This window comes from Schistocerca serialis, chromosome 4 (assembly GCF_023864345.2).
Source record: "Schistocerca serialis cubense isolate TAMUIC-IGC-003099 chromosome 4, iqSchSeri2.2, whole genome shotgun sequence".
Classification (NCBI taxonomy): domain Eukaryota; kingdom Metazoa; phylum Arthropoda; class Insecta; order Orthoptera; family Acrididae; genus Schistocerca; species Schistocerca serialis.
In genome coordinates this window covers 214,571,276-214,587,789 of record NC_064641.1, presented here as the reverse complement: position 1 = coordinate 214,587,789, position 16,514 = coordinate 214,571,276, and positions in this window count along the sequence as shown.

Genomic DNA, 16,514 nt, shown 5'->3' with positions numbered 1-16,514 from the left:
CTGTTCGTCTAAAATTGTGAGCCATATGTTTGTGACTACTACAGTGCCATCTATCAAAAAACGAAAAAAGTGGTCCAACTAAAACATCCATATTTCCTGACGTACTACACGGATATGTAATAAAAAGTGGGGGTTCCTATTTAAAAAAAAACGCAGTTGATATCCGTTGGACCTATGGCAGCGCCATCTAGCGGGCCAATCATAGCGCCATCTGGTTTCTCCCTTCAAGCTAGACAGGTTTCGTTCTTTGTAGTTTTTTCGTTTGACGCTTATTTCGTGAGATATTTGGCCCGGTCACGACCAATGGACCACCCTGTATACTGAACAAGCCTCTTCATCTCACAGGAACTACCGCATCCTGCAACCTTCTGAAACTGCAAACCGTTTTCATCTTTAGATCTCTCTCTACGATTTTTGCCAACATACTTCCCTCTAATGCCAAATTGGTGATACGTTGATGTCTCAGAATGTGCCCTATCAGCTGATCCCTTCTTCTAGTATTATATTACCCATCTCATCTTCAGCACTCTTCTGTAGCACTACATTCCAGAAGCTGTTATTCCTTCCATGTCTCAACTGTTTAAACCCATTTTTCACTTCCATACATGGCCACACTCTTTACAAATACTCTCAGAAAAGTCTTCCTAACACATAAGTCTATATTCGATGTTAACAAATTTTTCTTGTTTGGAAACGCTTTTCTTGCCATTGCCAATCTGAAATTTACATCTTCTCTATTTCCGCCGTCATGGGTTATTAGGCTGCCCAAATAGCAAAACTCATCTTCTACTTTCAGAGTCTCATTTCCCACTCTGATTTCCTCAGCACCATCTGATTTAATCCCACTACATTCCTTTATCCTTGTTTTGGTTTTGTCGGACTTCGTATTATATCCTCCTTTCAAGACAGTGTCCGCTCCGATCAACTCTTCTTGCAAGTCCTTAGCTGTTATTATTAAGATTTTAAAGAGATGGTTCTAATATATTCACGGGGTGACTGGCTAGACGATATTTTACGTAAATAGCCAGCCAGTGACATTTTCCTGTGTCTACCTTTTAACGCCATTGTTGTTTTACTTGTGTTTTAGTCTCCTGTATAGCATCTTTTATTCTTTCCCGTTGTCTTAACGTGTATGGCCACTGCACAATTGTTACTTTTAAAATGAATAAGGGTGCTGATAACCTCGCAGTTGAGCACACACACACACACACACACACACACACACACACACACACACACAGAGCTTGTTCAGTGTACAGACAGAAGGACATCAGGGATAAACCTGCCAAAACTGCCCCACTCCCTTTTCGACTACTCTTTCCATGTCTTTTGCCTCATACAATTGCAGAACGGTTTCTGTATAAACTGACATAACCTTTAGCCGTCGGTACACGGAATAACGCAGGTAACGTTGACGTGCATGCAGACGAGATATCCAACGTCACGAGAGACAGCGCCGTCGGCAGACAGAATGATCTGGTTAATGTGTTTTTGCACTCTCAGCGCTCTCCAGAGGCAGTTGTAGGCATTATCTGGCTCTCAAACCAGACAATTTGTTCACGAAAATGGACACGTATAAGATTCCTACATCATCTCTATTAAAACGCTCATTCCTACATTTTCCGTATGCTAGTCATGTTGTTCTGCCTGTGGTATACGTAAATAAAAACTTTAATATCCGTGAACATGTAATAAGACAAAAAGGAAAGTTACATGTCCAGTCAATAAGCACATTAGGTTATGAAAGTCCACCAAATCTAAAAAAGAAACTGTTGTTAGAGAACGTATTATATTTAAATGACATCAAGTGTTACTGAAATTATTTCTACTAATTTCGTAAGAAAGTCTCACAACCTCTTCGAAAACGGGAAGGCGAAAAAAATAAATTGATCCAGTATCACTCGAACCCTATGTCGTTTTCATTTCTACTCTGAAGGTGGTGATCCTACCCACTACACCTTTTTTTTAATAAACCGCTGCAGGAGCAGGACGACAGGTAGGGCAGGGGTCGACGATATCCGAAGCCTGGCCATCCCGCCGCCACGCCCAAGCAACGTGTTCGAGTTCGAGGATCGAAGGATCAGGAAGAGGATTTGTCGATGTTGTTTTATGTATTTATTTCTTTAATTTTTATAACTTTTTTTTTACTTATTTTTGTTTCATTACAAAGAAAGATCCTACAACTGCCGTAGCCGAGCGTCCGAGTCGTCTTCTCGTCTGTTGGGAGGGGTTCCCCCCTATTCCGTCCGTAGAGGATCAATATGCTCCCGGATTCTTCTTCATTTTCAGCGTCTCATACCCGGAACACCCCAGCGAGCAAATAATGAACCTAAATAATTTGCGAAACGAGTTCTGTACTTCGGGTGGCGGCTGAAAGCTGCATGTGTCGTCATCAATAGGAACCAAAAGTCGAGTGTGCCTTTGGGAGCATCACAAAATATGTAGTAAACGGCCATGCCTTTTAGCCAGTTAACGGCATTCGTTCTGGTTGATGGAAAGTATACGCCGTCGGGGCGCAATACATCATCAGGGGAGATAGACTCCGGCAATGGCCGCAAGAGTAACGCCAGCATGCGCTGCGTCAGTAGCCAGCACTCGCTGGTCGCGGCACACGTCAGACGGTGTGCATCAATATTACGGTCTTTTATAAGCGTTAATCGCAGAAATGTCATTAATGTACATTTAATTATAACAAATCCTAACAAGAAGACAGGTTTTTCAAGAATCTTCACTCTGCCGCTGCCTTAAAACGGCATACTCTCATAACATATGAGTTGTAAGCGATAATAACTAAATATGAAAAATCTTTAACCACCATTGTGACGTTTGGCGCCGTTTTATTACAACTAACAGTACTAATAACGATTCATTCTCGAGACATTCAATGTGAGATCTAACATAAAATGTAAGGTGTAACATAAAACCCACCGAATATGCACTTCTACTGAACCCGACAAGTACAATATGGCGTCTTGCCTTCTGCGGGGCTCACACATTCTGCTTGTGGCGTAGGGAGCGCTCTTGCTTCCTACTGCTTCTACTTTACGTGACAAATTGCCGAAATATCGCATAACTAACTTAATGTTTCACGTGACGAAACGGTTAGTCAACGTGAAATAGCAGGTAGTGACAAATCTCGTAGAATGCAACGTCAGTGTCCCGCTTGCTGACTGCTTTTCACTCCCTTCAGAATGTCGACGAGTATCTTTCACCCAGCACTGTCCAAAGCTTTTGTTAGCTATAGAAATAGTTTAAGCGTAGGTTTGCCTTTCTCCTGTCCATCTTCTAAGATCAGTCGTAGTGTTAGTATTGCCTCACCTATTCCTACATCCATCCAAGATCCACACTGATCTTCCCCGCCGTCAGCTTCCACCACTCTTTCAATTTTCCTGTAAAATTCTCTTCAATATTTTGTAACTACAATTTATTAAGTCCTTAGATAAATGCACCTATCAGCACATGCCATATTTGGAACTGTATTTATTACATTCTTCCTCAAATCCGTTATTTGACATGTCTCGGATATTTTCCACAGCAGATGGAACAGTGCCGTCATCGCTGGCTCCACCATTGACCTAAATAATTATGAGGAAATTTCGTCTGCTCCAGGTGCCTTGTTTCGACTTACGCGTTACAATTTTTCTTCTTTTTCTTGCCTGTTCGCTTTCTCTGTGAAATCGGCATTGTTATATGGGTTGAAGAAATATGACAGATGGTGGCCAGATGCCCTCTTGCCCCCTCCATTCCCCAGGACGGAATTTACGTACCCCATCTCCCTGTGTCTAGAGCAACTCTCATGTTTCACTGAGAGACCATTTTCCAAACGTTTGCGTAGTATGCATCTGAAGTGGGACGTTAGTAACCACCCCGTGTTTACCTAGCTGGATGTGGGAAGCAGCTAAAACCACATCCAGGCTGGTCAGGGCTTTTACCTGGTTGCATGTAGGGAACCACCGAAAAACCACGTCCAGGTTGGTCAGCTCACCAGCCTTTGTTGTTAATCCACGAAGAGAATTATTTCCGGGCAGGCTGGCCTCCCTGAACCCGAAAGGAGAACATTAAAGCGCTCGGCTATCCGTCCTCCTCTTCTTATGCCTTTCAATGCTCTGTTTACTGTCATAACAACCGGGGTAAACGCCCCTATGTGCCGACTGTTTTGGACAGGTAGCTTGCGCTCTACACAGTGGAACAAAAACATATGGCACAAATTGCAACACATATTTCTCACATGTAGACGAAGAAATATGTTATACGAACGTGGGTCTGAAAACTCTTTGTTTCCAAGTTACAACTCATTTTCTCCAACTTTAATCGTGGGAAATACACGGGAACAGAACACCTCAGCATACCAGATGCGACTCTTTTTCACAGAAGATGTTCAATACAAATGCTTCAAATGGCTCTGAGCACTACGGGAATTAACGTCTTAAAATCTGAGGTCATCAGTCCCCCAGGACTCTTTTTTTTTTTTTTTTTTTTTTTTTGTCATCAGTCTACTGACTGGTTTGATGCGGCCCGCCACGAATTCCTTTCCTGTGCTAACCTCTTCATCTTAGAGTAGCACTTGCAACCTACGTCCTCAATTATTTGCTTGACGTATTCCAATCTCTGTCTTCCTCTACAGTTTTTGCCCTCTACAGCTCCCTCTAGTACCATGGAAGTCATTCTCTCATGTCTTAGCAGATGTCCTATCATCCTGTCCCTTCTCCTTATCAGTGTTTTCCACATATTCCTTTCCTCTCCGATTCTGCGTAGAACCTCCTCATTCCTTACCTTATTAGTCCACCTAATTTTCAACATTCGTCTATAGCACCACATCTCAAATGCTTCGATTCTCTTCTGTTCCGGTTTTCCCACAGTCCATGTTTCACTACCATACAATGCTGTACTCCAGACGTACATCCTCAGAAATTTCCTCCTCAAAATAAGGCCGGTATTTGATATTAGTAGACTACTCTTGGCCAGAAATGCCTTTCTTGCCATAACGAGTCTGTTTTTGATGTCCTTCTTGCTCCGTCCGTCATTGGTTATTTTACTGCCTAGGTAGCAGAATTCCTTAACTTCATTGACTTCGTGACCATCAATCCTGATGTTAAGTCTCTCGCTGTTCTCATTTCTACTACTTCTCATTACCTTCGTCTTTCTCCGATTTACTCTCAAACCATACTGTGTACTCATTAGACTGTTCATTCCGTTCAGTAGATCATTTAATTCTTCTTCACTTTCGCTCAGGATAGCAATGTCATCAGCGAATCTTATCATTGATATCCTTTCACCTTGTATTTTAATTCCACTCCTGAACCTTTCTTTTATTTCCATCATTGCTTCCTCGATGTACAGATTGAAGAGTAGGGGCGAAAGGCTACAGCCTTGTCTTACACCCTTCTTAATACGAGCACTTCGTTCTTGATCGTCCACTCTTATTATTCCCTCTTGGTTGTTGTACATATTGTATATGACCCGTCTATCCCTATAGCTTACCCTACTTTTTTAAGAATCTCGAACAGCTTGCACCATTTTATATTGTCGAACGCTTTTTCCAGGTCGACAAATCCTATGAAAGTGTCTTGATTTTTCTTTAGCCTTGCTTCCATTATCAGCCGCAACGTCAGAATTGCCTCTCTCGTCTCATTGCTTTTCCTAAAGCCAAACTGATCGTCACCTAGCGCATTCTCAATTTTCTTTTCCATTCTTCTATATATTATTCTTGTAAGCAGCTTCGATGCATGTGCTGTTAAGCTGATTGCCGGCCGGAGTGGCCGAGCGGATAAAGGCGCTATAGTCTGGAATCGCACCACCGCTACGGTCGCAGGTTCGAATCCTGCCTCGGGGATGGATGTGTGTGATGTCCTTAGGTTAGTTAGCTTTAAGTAGTTCCAAGTTCTAGGGGACTTATGACCACAGCAGTTGAGTCCCATAGTGCTCAGAGCCATTTGAACCATTATTGTTAAGCTGATTGTGCGATAATTCTCGCACTTGTCAGCTCTTGCCGTCTTCGGAATTGTGTGGATGATGCTTTTCCGAAAGTCAGATGGTATATCGCCAGACTCACATATTCTACACACCAACGTGAATAGTCGTTTTGTTGCCACTTCCCCCAATGATTTTAGAAATTCTGATGGAATGTTATGTATCCCTTCTACCTTATTTGACCGTAAGTCCTCCAAAGCTCTTTTAAATTTCGATTCTAATACTGGATCCCCGATCTCTTCTAAATCGACTCCTGTTTCTTCTTCTATCACATCAGACAAATCTTCACCCTCAAAGAGGCTTTCAATGTATTCTTTCCACCTATCTGCTCTCTCCTCTGCATTTAACACTGGAATTCCCGTTGCACTCTTAATGTTGCCACCGTTGCTTTTAATGTCACCAAAGGTTGTTTTGACTTTCTTGTATGCTGAGTCTGTCCTTCCGACTATCATATCTTTTTCGATGTCTTCACATTTTTCCTGCAACCATTTCGTCTTAGCTTCCCTGCACTTCCTATTTATTTCATTCCTCAGCGACTTGTATTTCTGTATTCCTGATTTTCCCGGAACATGTTTGTACTTCCTCCTTTCATCAATCGACTGAAGTATTTCTTCTGTTACCCATGGTTTCTTCGCAGCTACCTTCTTAGTACCTATGTTTTCCTTCCCAACTTCTGTGATGGCCCTTTTTAGAGATGTCCATTCGTCTTCAACTGTACCGACTACTGCGCTATTCCTTATTGCTGTATCTACATCGTTAGAGAACTTCAAACGTATCTCGTCATTCCTTAGTACTTCCGTATCCCACTTCTTTGCGTATTGATTCTTCCTGACTAATGTCTTGAACTTCAGCCTACTTTTCATCACTACTATATTGTGATCTGAGTCTATATCTGCTCCTGGGTACGCCTTACAATCCAGTATCTGATTTCGGAATCTCTGTCTGACCATGATGTAATCTAAGTGAAATCTTCCCGTATCTCCCGGCCTTTACCAAGTATACCTCCTCCTCTTGTGATTCTTGAACAGGGTATTCGCTATTACTAGCTGAAACTTGTTACAGAACTCAATTAGTCTTTCTCCTCTTTCATTCCTTGTCCCAAGCCCATATTCTCCTGTAACCTTTTCTTCTACTCCTTCCCCTACAACTGCATTCCCCTTTACATATTGCATTACCGTTTCAATTTCCTTATACACTTTCTCTATCTGTTCATCTTCAGCTTGCGACGTCGGCATGTATACCCGAACTATCGTTGTCGGTGTTGGTCTGCTGTCGACTCTGATTAGAACAACCTGGTCACTGAACTGTTCACAGTAACACACCCCCTGCCCTACATTCCTATTCATAACGAATCCTACACCTGTTATACCATTTTCTGCTGCTGTTGATATTACCCGATACTCATCTGACCAGAAATCCTTGTCTTCCTTCCACTTCACTTCACTGACCCCTACTATATCTATATTGAGCCTTTGCATTTCCGTTTTCAAATTTTCTAGTTTCCCTACCACGTTCAAGCTTCTGACATTACACGCCCCGACTCGTAGAACGTTATCGTTTCGTAGATTATTCAATCTTTTTCTCAAGGTATCCTACCCCTTGGCAGTCCCCCCCCCCCCCCCCCCCCCCCGGAGATCGGAATGGGGGACTATTCCGGAATCTTTTGCCAATGGAGAGATCATCATGACACTTCTTCAATTACAGGCCACATGTCCTGTGGATACACGTTACGTGTCTTTAATGCAGTGGTTTCCATTGCCTTCTGCATCCTCATGTCGTTGATCATTGCTGATTCTTCCGCCTTTAGAGGCAATTTCCCACCCCTAGGACAAGAGAGTGCCCTGAACCTCTATTCGCTCCTCCGCCCTCTTTGACAAGGCCGTTGGCAGAATGAGGGTGACTTCTTATGCCGGAAGTCTTCGGCCGCCAACGCCGATTATTTATCAAAATTTAGGCAGTGGCGGGGATCGAACCCGGGAACGATGACGTTTTGATTTTTTTTTTTAATTCTCATTTTGTCCGCGTTTGTTCGTTGTATCTACTCGGGGCGGACGTCGTAAGACATCCGATTAAGTTCGCTGGTGATCGATTAACTCAGTTCTTTTATCGCAGAGGGTACGTAACCCTCTGTCCGAACACGCTGAGCTACCATACCGGCAGATTATGAATCAAAGACGCTACCCCTAGATCACGGTACCCTAGAACTTAGAACTACTTAAACCTAACTAACCAAAGGACATCACACACATCCTTGCCCGATGCAGGATTCGAACCTGCGACCGTAACGGTCGCTCGGCTCCGGCTGAAGCCCCTAGTACCGCTCGGCCATAACGGCCGGCATGTTCAATACACTTATCTGCAGTGATGTATCCCCAGAGTATTGCGTATGGTTTAGCAGCCTTTTATAATACGGGCACGGAGACACTGAACATCTTGTACTGGGGTTCCATAGACAAGATCTTTCAAATGCACCCATAAATAAAAGTCCAGCGAGCTTAGGTCCGGAAAGCATTGAGGCCAGCAACTGTCACGTCGCTATCGATCCTACTATCACCGAATCGGTTATTTACAAGCCAACGGACATTAAAACTGCAATGAGGAGATGCACCCTCGTGCACGAAGTACAAATTTTGTCTCACAGCTAAAGGTTCATCTGCCATACAGTCACCAACAATGCCGGCCACCGAGCGAGGTGGCACAGTGGTTAGCATACTGGAGTCGTATTAGGCAGGATGACGGTTCAATCCCGAGTCCGGCCATCCTTATTTAAGTTTTCCGTGTTTTCCCTAAATCGCTTCAGGCAAATGCCGGGATGGTTCCTTTGACAGGGCACGGCCGACTTCCTTCCCTAATCCAACGAGATCGATGATCTCGCTGTTTGGTCTCTTCCCCCAAATCAGTCCAGTCCAATACCGGCCCAAAGACTGACATAAAATCTCTGCTGATGACTTGCAAACCGTGTGTGAAATCTTATGGGACTCAACTGCTAAGGTCATCAATCCCTAAGCTTACACACTACTTAACCTAAATTATCCTAAAGGACAAACACACACACCCATGCCCGAGGGAGGACTCGAACCTCCGCCGGGACCAGCCGCACAGTCCATGACTGCAGCGCCCAAGACCGCTTGGCTAATCCCGCGCAGCTGATGACTTGCTTCAGCAATTGTGTGAGCACTGACGTCTGCCGTTACATGCCGGTTGCGATAATTTACAATACGATATCGTTGAAACTCGTTGGAGAAAATGAGTTGCAATATCTTCGTCCATGTGTGAGGAATGCGTCCTACAATTTGTGCCGTACATTTTCGTTGTAGTTCTGTACTCGTACATAGAGACGTTCATGGAAGCATTTGATTTTTTTAGGGAGACAGCGTTCCAAGACACTTCCACTTTTCATGAAAGTTGATGGACGCACGTTGCCGATAATGTATGGGCAGTCCCATTACGTCTTACGCTTCATAGGGGAGCGGTATGATACTCGAGCTGATAGGTAACAAGTAATTTGTAGACTTATTGGTTAAGGGAAATAAGTGCACTTGGGCTGTCTTACAGTAAGAAGCCATCAGAAATGTATAAATGATGATAATAGCATTGGATGAATGATGAGCTGGACGTGTCCTACTTTGTTCATTGTTCCTTCAATACCAAAAGTGGACGATTACTGCTCGTAGCTCAGGTACCACTAAACAGTTTGTAATGGCCTTGGTTGACCCTCTTCATGCAACATCTGTCCTAATTTATACTAAGTTCGCAGTGAGGTCTCTCATGGCTGTTCGTTCAGTGTGAAAGTAGAACTCGAACCTGTACGATGCTGCTGTTCAGAACTTCGACGAATGAAATGTTGTGACTGCATGGATAATATCACTGTATATTAACACTGCTAACTTGTTCGAATCCTGCCTCGGGCATGATGTGTGTGATGTCCTTAGGTTAGTTAGGTTTAAGTAGTTCTAAGTTCTAGGGGACTGATGACCTCAGAATTTAAGCCCCATAGTGCTCAGAGACATTTTTTTAACTTGTTTCTTGGAAACAAATCTGTTGTTGCCAAGAAACTGTGCTGCAGAATTTATCTCGTGAGCTCCCAAGTGCAGTTGGACGAATGATAAACCGAAATTCAGCTGCAAGTCAGTGATCATAGGACCTCCAAATGCATGATCGGAATTATAAGCAGGCTACACTAAGTCTAGCGTCTATCCAACGTATCTACTGTACTTTGCCTAAAAATCTAGCTAAGTTAATATATGTACAGGGAGGAACTTGCGGTGAAAAATAATGTTCACAACTCAATTCAATTGGTTCAGTTGGCTCTGAGCACTATTAGACTTAACATCTGAGGTCATCAGTCCCCTAGAGCTTAGAACTACTTATACCTAAGTAACCTAAGGACAGCACACACATCCATGCCCGAGGCAGGATTCGAACCTGCGACCGTAGCGGTCGCGCGGTTCCAGACTGAAGCGCCTAGAACCGCTCGGCCACACCGGCCGGCGTTCACAACTCAGAGTGATTTTATAACTTAACAAACCTGCATTCATTAATTTTTCTTTGACGTTTATCACAGCTTGACAGTTGTCTAGCACTGAATTAATGATTGTCTGAGCGAGAGCTTCAACGAAACCGGAGTAGTATCTCGCAGTACGTATCACTTAAACTTCCGAAAAAATCTCGGATGATAAATGAAAGTTCAGCGCGAGTTTAAAGTTAATGTGCCACTACAGCGAACTAGTTAAAATTAAAAGTTGAGATCACACGCAAATAACCACGGTAAATCTCAGGGCTTAGACTAGTTTGTCTAACGTGAAATATTCAAAGTTCCCCACAAATGAAGATATTACAGAGTGTTTGTCAGCAACACGCAATTCAACACGTAGAAAAATCTCGTGACACTCTAGACGCTATCTGTTGTCGCTCAAGTGTACTGCACTCTCCCGAAATATGACTACCGATCGACTGCTTCTGAAAGCATTGATCCACTGACAATAATAATCGACCGACCAACTCACCAGTTGCCCCGAGCGAGAAGGCTGCCGGCTATTTAAGCTCTCGGTCGGTTGTGAATCAACCTCACACACTTACGATTCCCGGATCATACTAAAAACTATGAATTTTATATTATGCACGTGTGTCATACGTCAGTCTGTATGAAAATTTCCTGAGATTTCCACTGCTGTGAATGGTTTTTCACAAGTTACACAGTTTGTTTAATAATTGCGATTTTGATAAGGTAAACACCGTCTTACACTGTTTTGATGCTAACAGTTATAAACAATTAAAACTAAATACATTAATTTCTCCCTATCTACATTTATTTCGTAATGCTGCTGCTACTTTTCACTTTTCGAGTTATCACTACTGGTTTCATGTGACCTGCCACAAATTCCTCTCTTGCGCCCAGTTTTTCATCTCAAAGCAGCACTTGCAAATTACGTCCTCACTTATTTGCTGGATGTACTCCAATCTTTTAGCATGCCCTTACGCGCAGTGTCAACAGAAATTTCATTAATAAAATGCAAACATACGCACCTCACAGATTGAGAATTCAATGCTGTGCTGCAAACTTGCATTCTCAGAAATTGCTTCTTCAAATTAAGCCAAATCTTTGAGACCAGGATATTTCTTTTGGCCAAGAATGCCCTCTTAGCCAGTGTCAGTCAGCTTTTTATGTTCTCCTTGCTCCTTCGTCTGCGTTATATTGCTGCCTTGGTAGCAGTATACCTTAACTTCATCTATTTTGTGTCCACCATTTCTGATATTAAGTTTTTCGCTGTTCTCATCCTGATACCTCTCTATACTTTTGTCTTTCTTGGGTTTACTCTCAGTGCGTATTCTATACTCATTAGATAGTTCATACTATTCAACACCTCTTGTAATTCTTCTTCACTTTCACTGAAGATAGCAATGTCATCAACGAATCTTATCATTGTTAGCATTTCATCCTGAATTTTGATTCCACTCTTGAACCTTTTATTTCCGTTATTGCTTCTTCGACGTATATCTGGAACAGTAAGAGCGAAGGACTACATGCCTGACATGCACCCTTTTCAATCCGAGGGCTTCGTTCTTGGTCTTCCCCTTTAATTGTTCCCTCTTGGTTCCTGTACAAACTGAATATTACCCTTCTTTCCTTATAGATTACCCCTGTTTTTCTCAGAATGTCGAAGATGCTGCACCATTTTATATTGTCGAAGACTCTTTTCACATCGACATATCCTATGAAAGTGTCTTGATCTTTTTTTTCAGTCTTGCTTCCAATATCTACCGCAACGTCAGAACTGCCTTGCTGGTGCCTATACTTTTCCTAAAGCCAAACCGATCGTCATATAACTTATTATTTACGTGAAAAATCAGATTTTTACGCATGGAATCCACAATCCCGCTTGTAATTTAAAATATGTAATGTTTATAAGAAATCTTCTAAGATATTCCGATAGTGCTCAGTGAGACCTAGCGGTAGAAATATAGAAACATAATTTGTGAGGACCCCTTCACACGTCGTCAAGAAACTAATTTTCGAATTTGGTTTTAGACACAGAACCTTTAACATTAAACAACTTACAAACTACTTTTATCGTCGAGGAAGCGTTTTATTCTCGTATTCGTCTTATTTTTGCCTTTATAACCAAGTTACAGGCTTCTCTGTACCCAGTCTGGTTCAGTTTTTATTGAGTTCAGTCTTACTTAACATTTATTCCTGTCACTTATTTCAGCCATGGCGGTCATTATTATAAGGATGTATCCTCAGAATGTGCACCGTCATTGGATCACAAAAACCAGATGTACACCTGATATTTCAAGTCAAAGAGCTGGATCAAGCTTATGGTAAGACCCTTCAATCTCTCATAGACCCGCAATACGACTGCGCTGAAATTTAATTAACTGCACAAAATATGCTGTTCGATGGCGTTCAGCTACATCAACAATAATTACTAAGCGAGTCCTACGGAGTCGACGTTTAGATGGTGATAGCGTGGTCCCTAAAAAAATGTACAAATGTGTGTGAAGTTCTATGGAACCAAACTGCTGAAGTCGTCGGTCCCTAGACTTACACACTGCTTAAACTAACTTACACTAAGGACAATACACACACCCGTGCCCGAAAGAGGGCTCGAACCTCCGGCGGGAGTGGCCGCCCGATTCGTGACATGGCGCCTCAAGCCGCGCGCCCACTCCGCGCGGCCGAGGTCCCTAGTCAATCTACAGTACAAGACTGTATATCTGTGAGTATTCCATGCAAAAACTGGATTTACTGCCCAAGTATTCTTTTTTTTATTGTGCGTTAGTGTATACAATAATTGTTTCAAGAAATCGGCGAGTTACAAACTGCATATTGTGAATATTTCACTTCAGGAATCATAATATTACGTTCTTATACTGAGGCCTTGAACAATCATATTTTAAAAACTGCATTTACATCTTTACTCAACAATGCGAAGTGTGAGGAGGACGTGTTTTTGGTTGCATCATGTTGATGTTAAGGTCTTCAGTCCGAAGACTAGTTTGATGGAGCACTCCACACTAGTCTACTGCTGAATAACTGACGAAACCTACAATTTGAAAGTACTTAGTATATCCATGCCGAAGTGTTGTTCTACATTTTTGCTGCCACACTCACTCCGTTTCCAAACTGGAAATTTCTTAAAGGCTGATTCTTGCAGAGAAGAAAACAGCAACCAGCTGCTTTTAATATTGTTATTCATCTACGTATTAACGTCGTTACAGGTTTCGAACTGAAGTGTTCATCTTCAGATGGCTGTTCACGTTAAGATACACATTTGGCTCTGAGCACTATGGGACTTAAGACCTGAGGTCATCAGTCCCTTAGAACTCAGAACTACTTAAACCTAACTAACGTAAGGACACATCCTTGACCGAGGCAGTATTCGAACCTTCGACCGTAGCGGTCGCGCGGTTCCAGAGAAGTGCCTAGAACCGCTCGGCCACAACGGCCGGCGATACACATTTTTGTTTACATTACTTTTAATTTTTTACGTATACCATCGCGTAACAGCTGTCTGATGATGAAACTATCAGTTCTAAATCGGTAACGGCCCTTTTTCGTGAATAAACACGAGTATTAAATGTGTTTGGTTGCTGTTTCCTTCTCTAATAGAATCAAACGTTATTTTGTGCACACGCATAGTCTCAAAATGTTAGTTTTCGACAAAACAGCGTGAATATTTCTGGATATCTCAGGATGTGTCCTATCAATTGACTCCCTCTTTATTCAAGGTGTGCCATAAATTTCATTTTTCACCAATTAGAATCGTTATATCCTCATTCGCTGCTCAATCTAACCAATTAAACTTCAGCATTCTGGTGTAGAACCACTTTCTAAAAAAGCTTCTATTCCATTGTTGTTTGAACTGATTATTGCTTCTCACGTTTCGCTAGTGTAAAAAGCTGCACTCCCGACAAATACTGTGATACAAGATTTCTTAACATTTAAATTTACTCTCTAACACAAAACAGGAAGACGCAGCCCGAAGAAATTATCGTAATGGGACGGAAATCAATAGATGTGATGTACATGTGCAGACAAACAAATGATTAAGATTTCAGAAGACTTGGATTATTTATTCAAGAAAGAGAGCTTCTTAAGTTGAACAAGTCAATAACGGTTTGGTCCACCTCTGGCCCTTATGCAAGCAGGTATTCAGCGTGGCACTGATTGATAAGCACTGTGCAGCGCGGAGTGGCCGCGCGGTTAGAGGCACCACGTCACTGATGGCGCGGTCCCTCCCGCCAAGGCGAGTCCTCCCTCAGCCATGGGTGTGAGTGTTGTCCTTAGCGTTAAGTTAGTTTAATTAGTGTGTAAGTCTTGGGACCGATGACCTCAGCAATTTTGTCCCATAGGAATTCACTGACATTTGAACGTTTAGAACTCTTTGATAGAGTTGTTGGATGTTGTCCTGAGGGATATAGTGTCAAATTCTGTTCCACTGACGCGTTACATCGTCAAAATCGTGAACTGGCTGCTGGGCCATGCCCATAGTGCGCCAAACGTTCCCAATTGGAGTGACATCTGGCTCCCTTTCTGGCCAAAGTACGGTCTGGCAAGCACGAACACAACCAGTAGCAGTTCTTGGTGTGTGCTGCCGGACGTTATTTGATGATATGGAAGCCCTGGAGGATTTGGCATGAAGAGCAGCAAAACGGGGCGTAGAACGTCGACGAAACACCGCTGTGCTGAAAGGATGCCGCAGATGACAACCAATGTGGTCCTGCCATGAAAAGAAATAGCATCCCATGCCATCACTCCTGGCTGGCGAGCCATAAGACGGGCGACAGACAAGTTGGTATCCTACTGCTATCCAGGGCGTCTCCAGACACCTCTTGGTCTGGGGACTCATTGACTGGAGCAGGTCTTCAGCGACGAGTCGCATTTCGAACTGAGCCGCAATTACCAGCGAAGACTGGTCTGGAGATGCCCAGACGGCAGTTGGATATCAACCTAATAGTCTCCCCTACAACACCCGGAAGCAGGAGTGATGGTCTGTGGCGCCATTTGCACAGCGGTAGGTCGACGATAATCTACGGCCGGTTTTGTTGTCCTTCATGGTAAGTCACCGGGGCTTACAACATTTCAACAAGATAATTCTCGCCCGCACACGGCCAGAGTTTCTACTGCTTGTCTTCGGTCTTCGTGCTTGTCAAACTCTACCTTGGTCGCCGTATCTCTTCCAAACTGTGAACGTTTGGCGCATTATAGACAGCCCCCCCCCCCCCCCCCCACGCACTGCCACCGCTCCGCAAAGCAACTGGGGATTTTAACGCTCTAACGCTCCAACTGGACAGAATTTGGCACAATATCCCCGAGGAGGGCATCCAACAACTCTGTCAATCAATGCCAAGCCAGTAACTAAGACCAGAAGTGGACCAACGCGGTGTTGACTTTCTCAACTTGTGAAGCGCTTTCTCTTGAATAAATCATCCAGTTTTTCTGAAACTGTAGTAATTTGTTTGCCTGTACACGTACACATACCGAATTCTGTCCCACTCAGATAATTCCTTCGCGGTAAGTTGTTTTTATTGTCTGAGAGTGTAATTCCGCTCTTCTGGCTATGGCCAGTGAGTGTTTTATTTCCTATTTCGGCCATAATCAGTTCAAAAATGGCTCTGAGCACTATGGGACTTAACATCTATGGTCACCAGTCCCCTAGAACTTAGAACTACTTAAACCTAACTAACCTAAGGACAGCACACAACACCCAGTCATCACGAGGCAGAGAAAATCCCTGACCCCGCCGGGAATCGAACCCGGGAACCCGGGCGCGGGAAGCGAGAACGCTACCGCACGACCACGAGCTGCGGACCATAATCAGTTATTTTGCTTCCCAAACAGTACAACTTATCTACTACTTTTAGTCTTTTATTTCCTAATCTAATTCCCTCAGCATAGCCTACGTATCATTACCATTGTTTTGCTTTTGTTGATGCTCATAATTTTAAACCACTATCCATTATGTTCCGCTGCACTTCCAAGTCCTTCCAATATCGTCAGCTAACTTTTTTTAAATTCTCTTTGTTCTTTAATTCCCTTT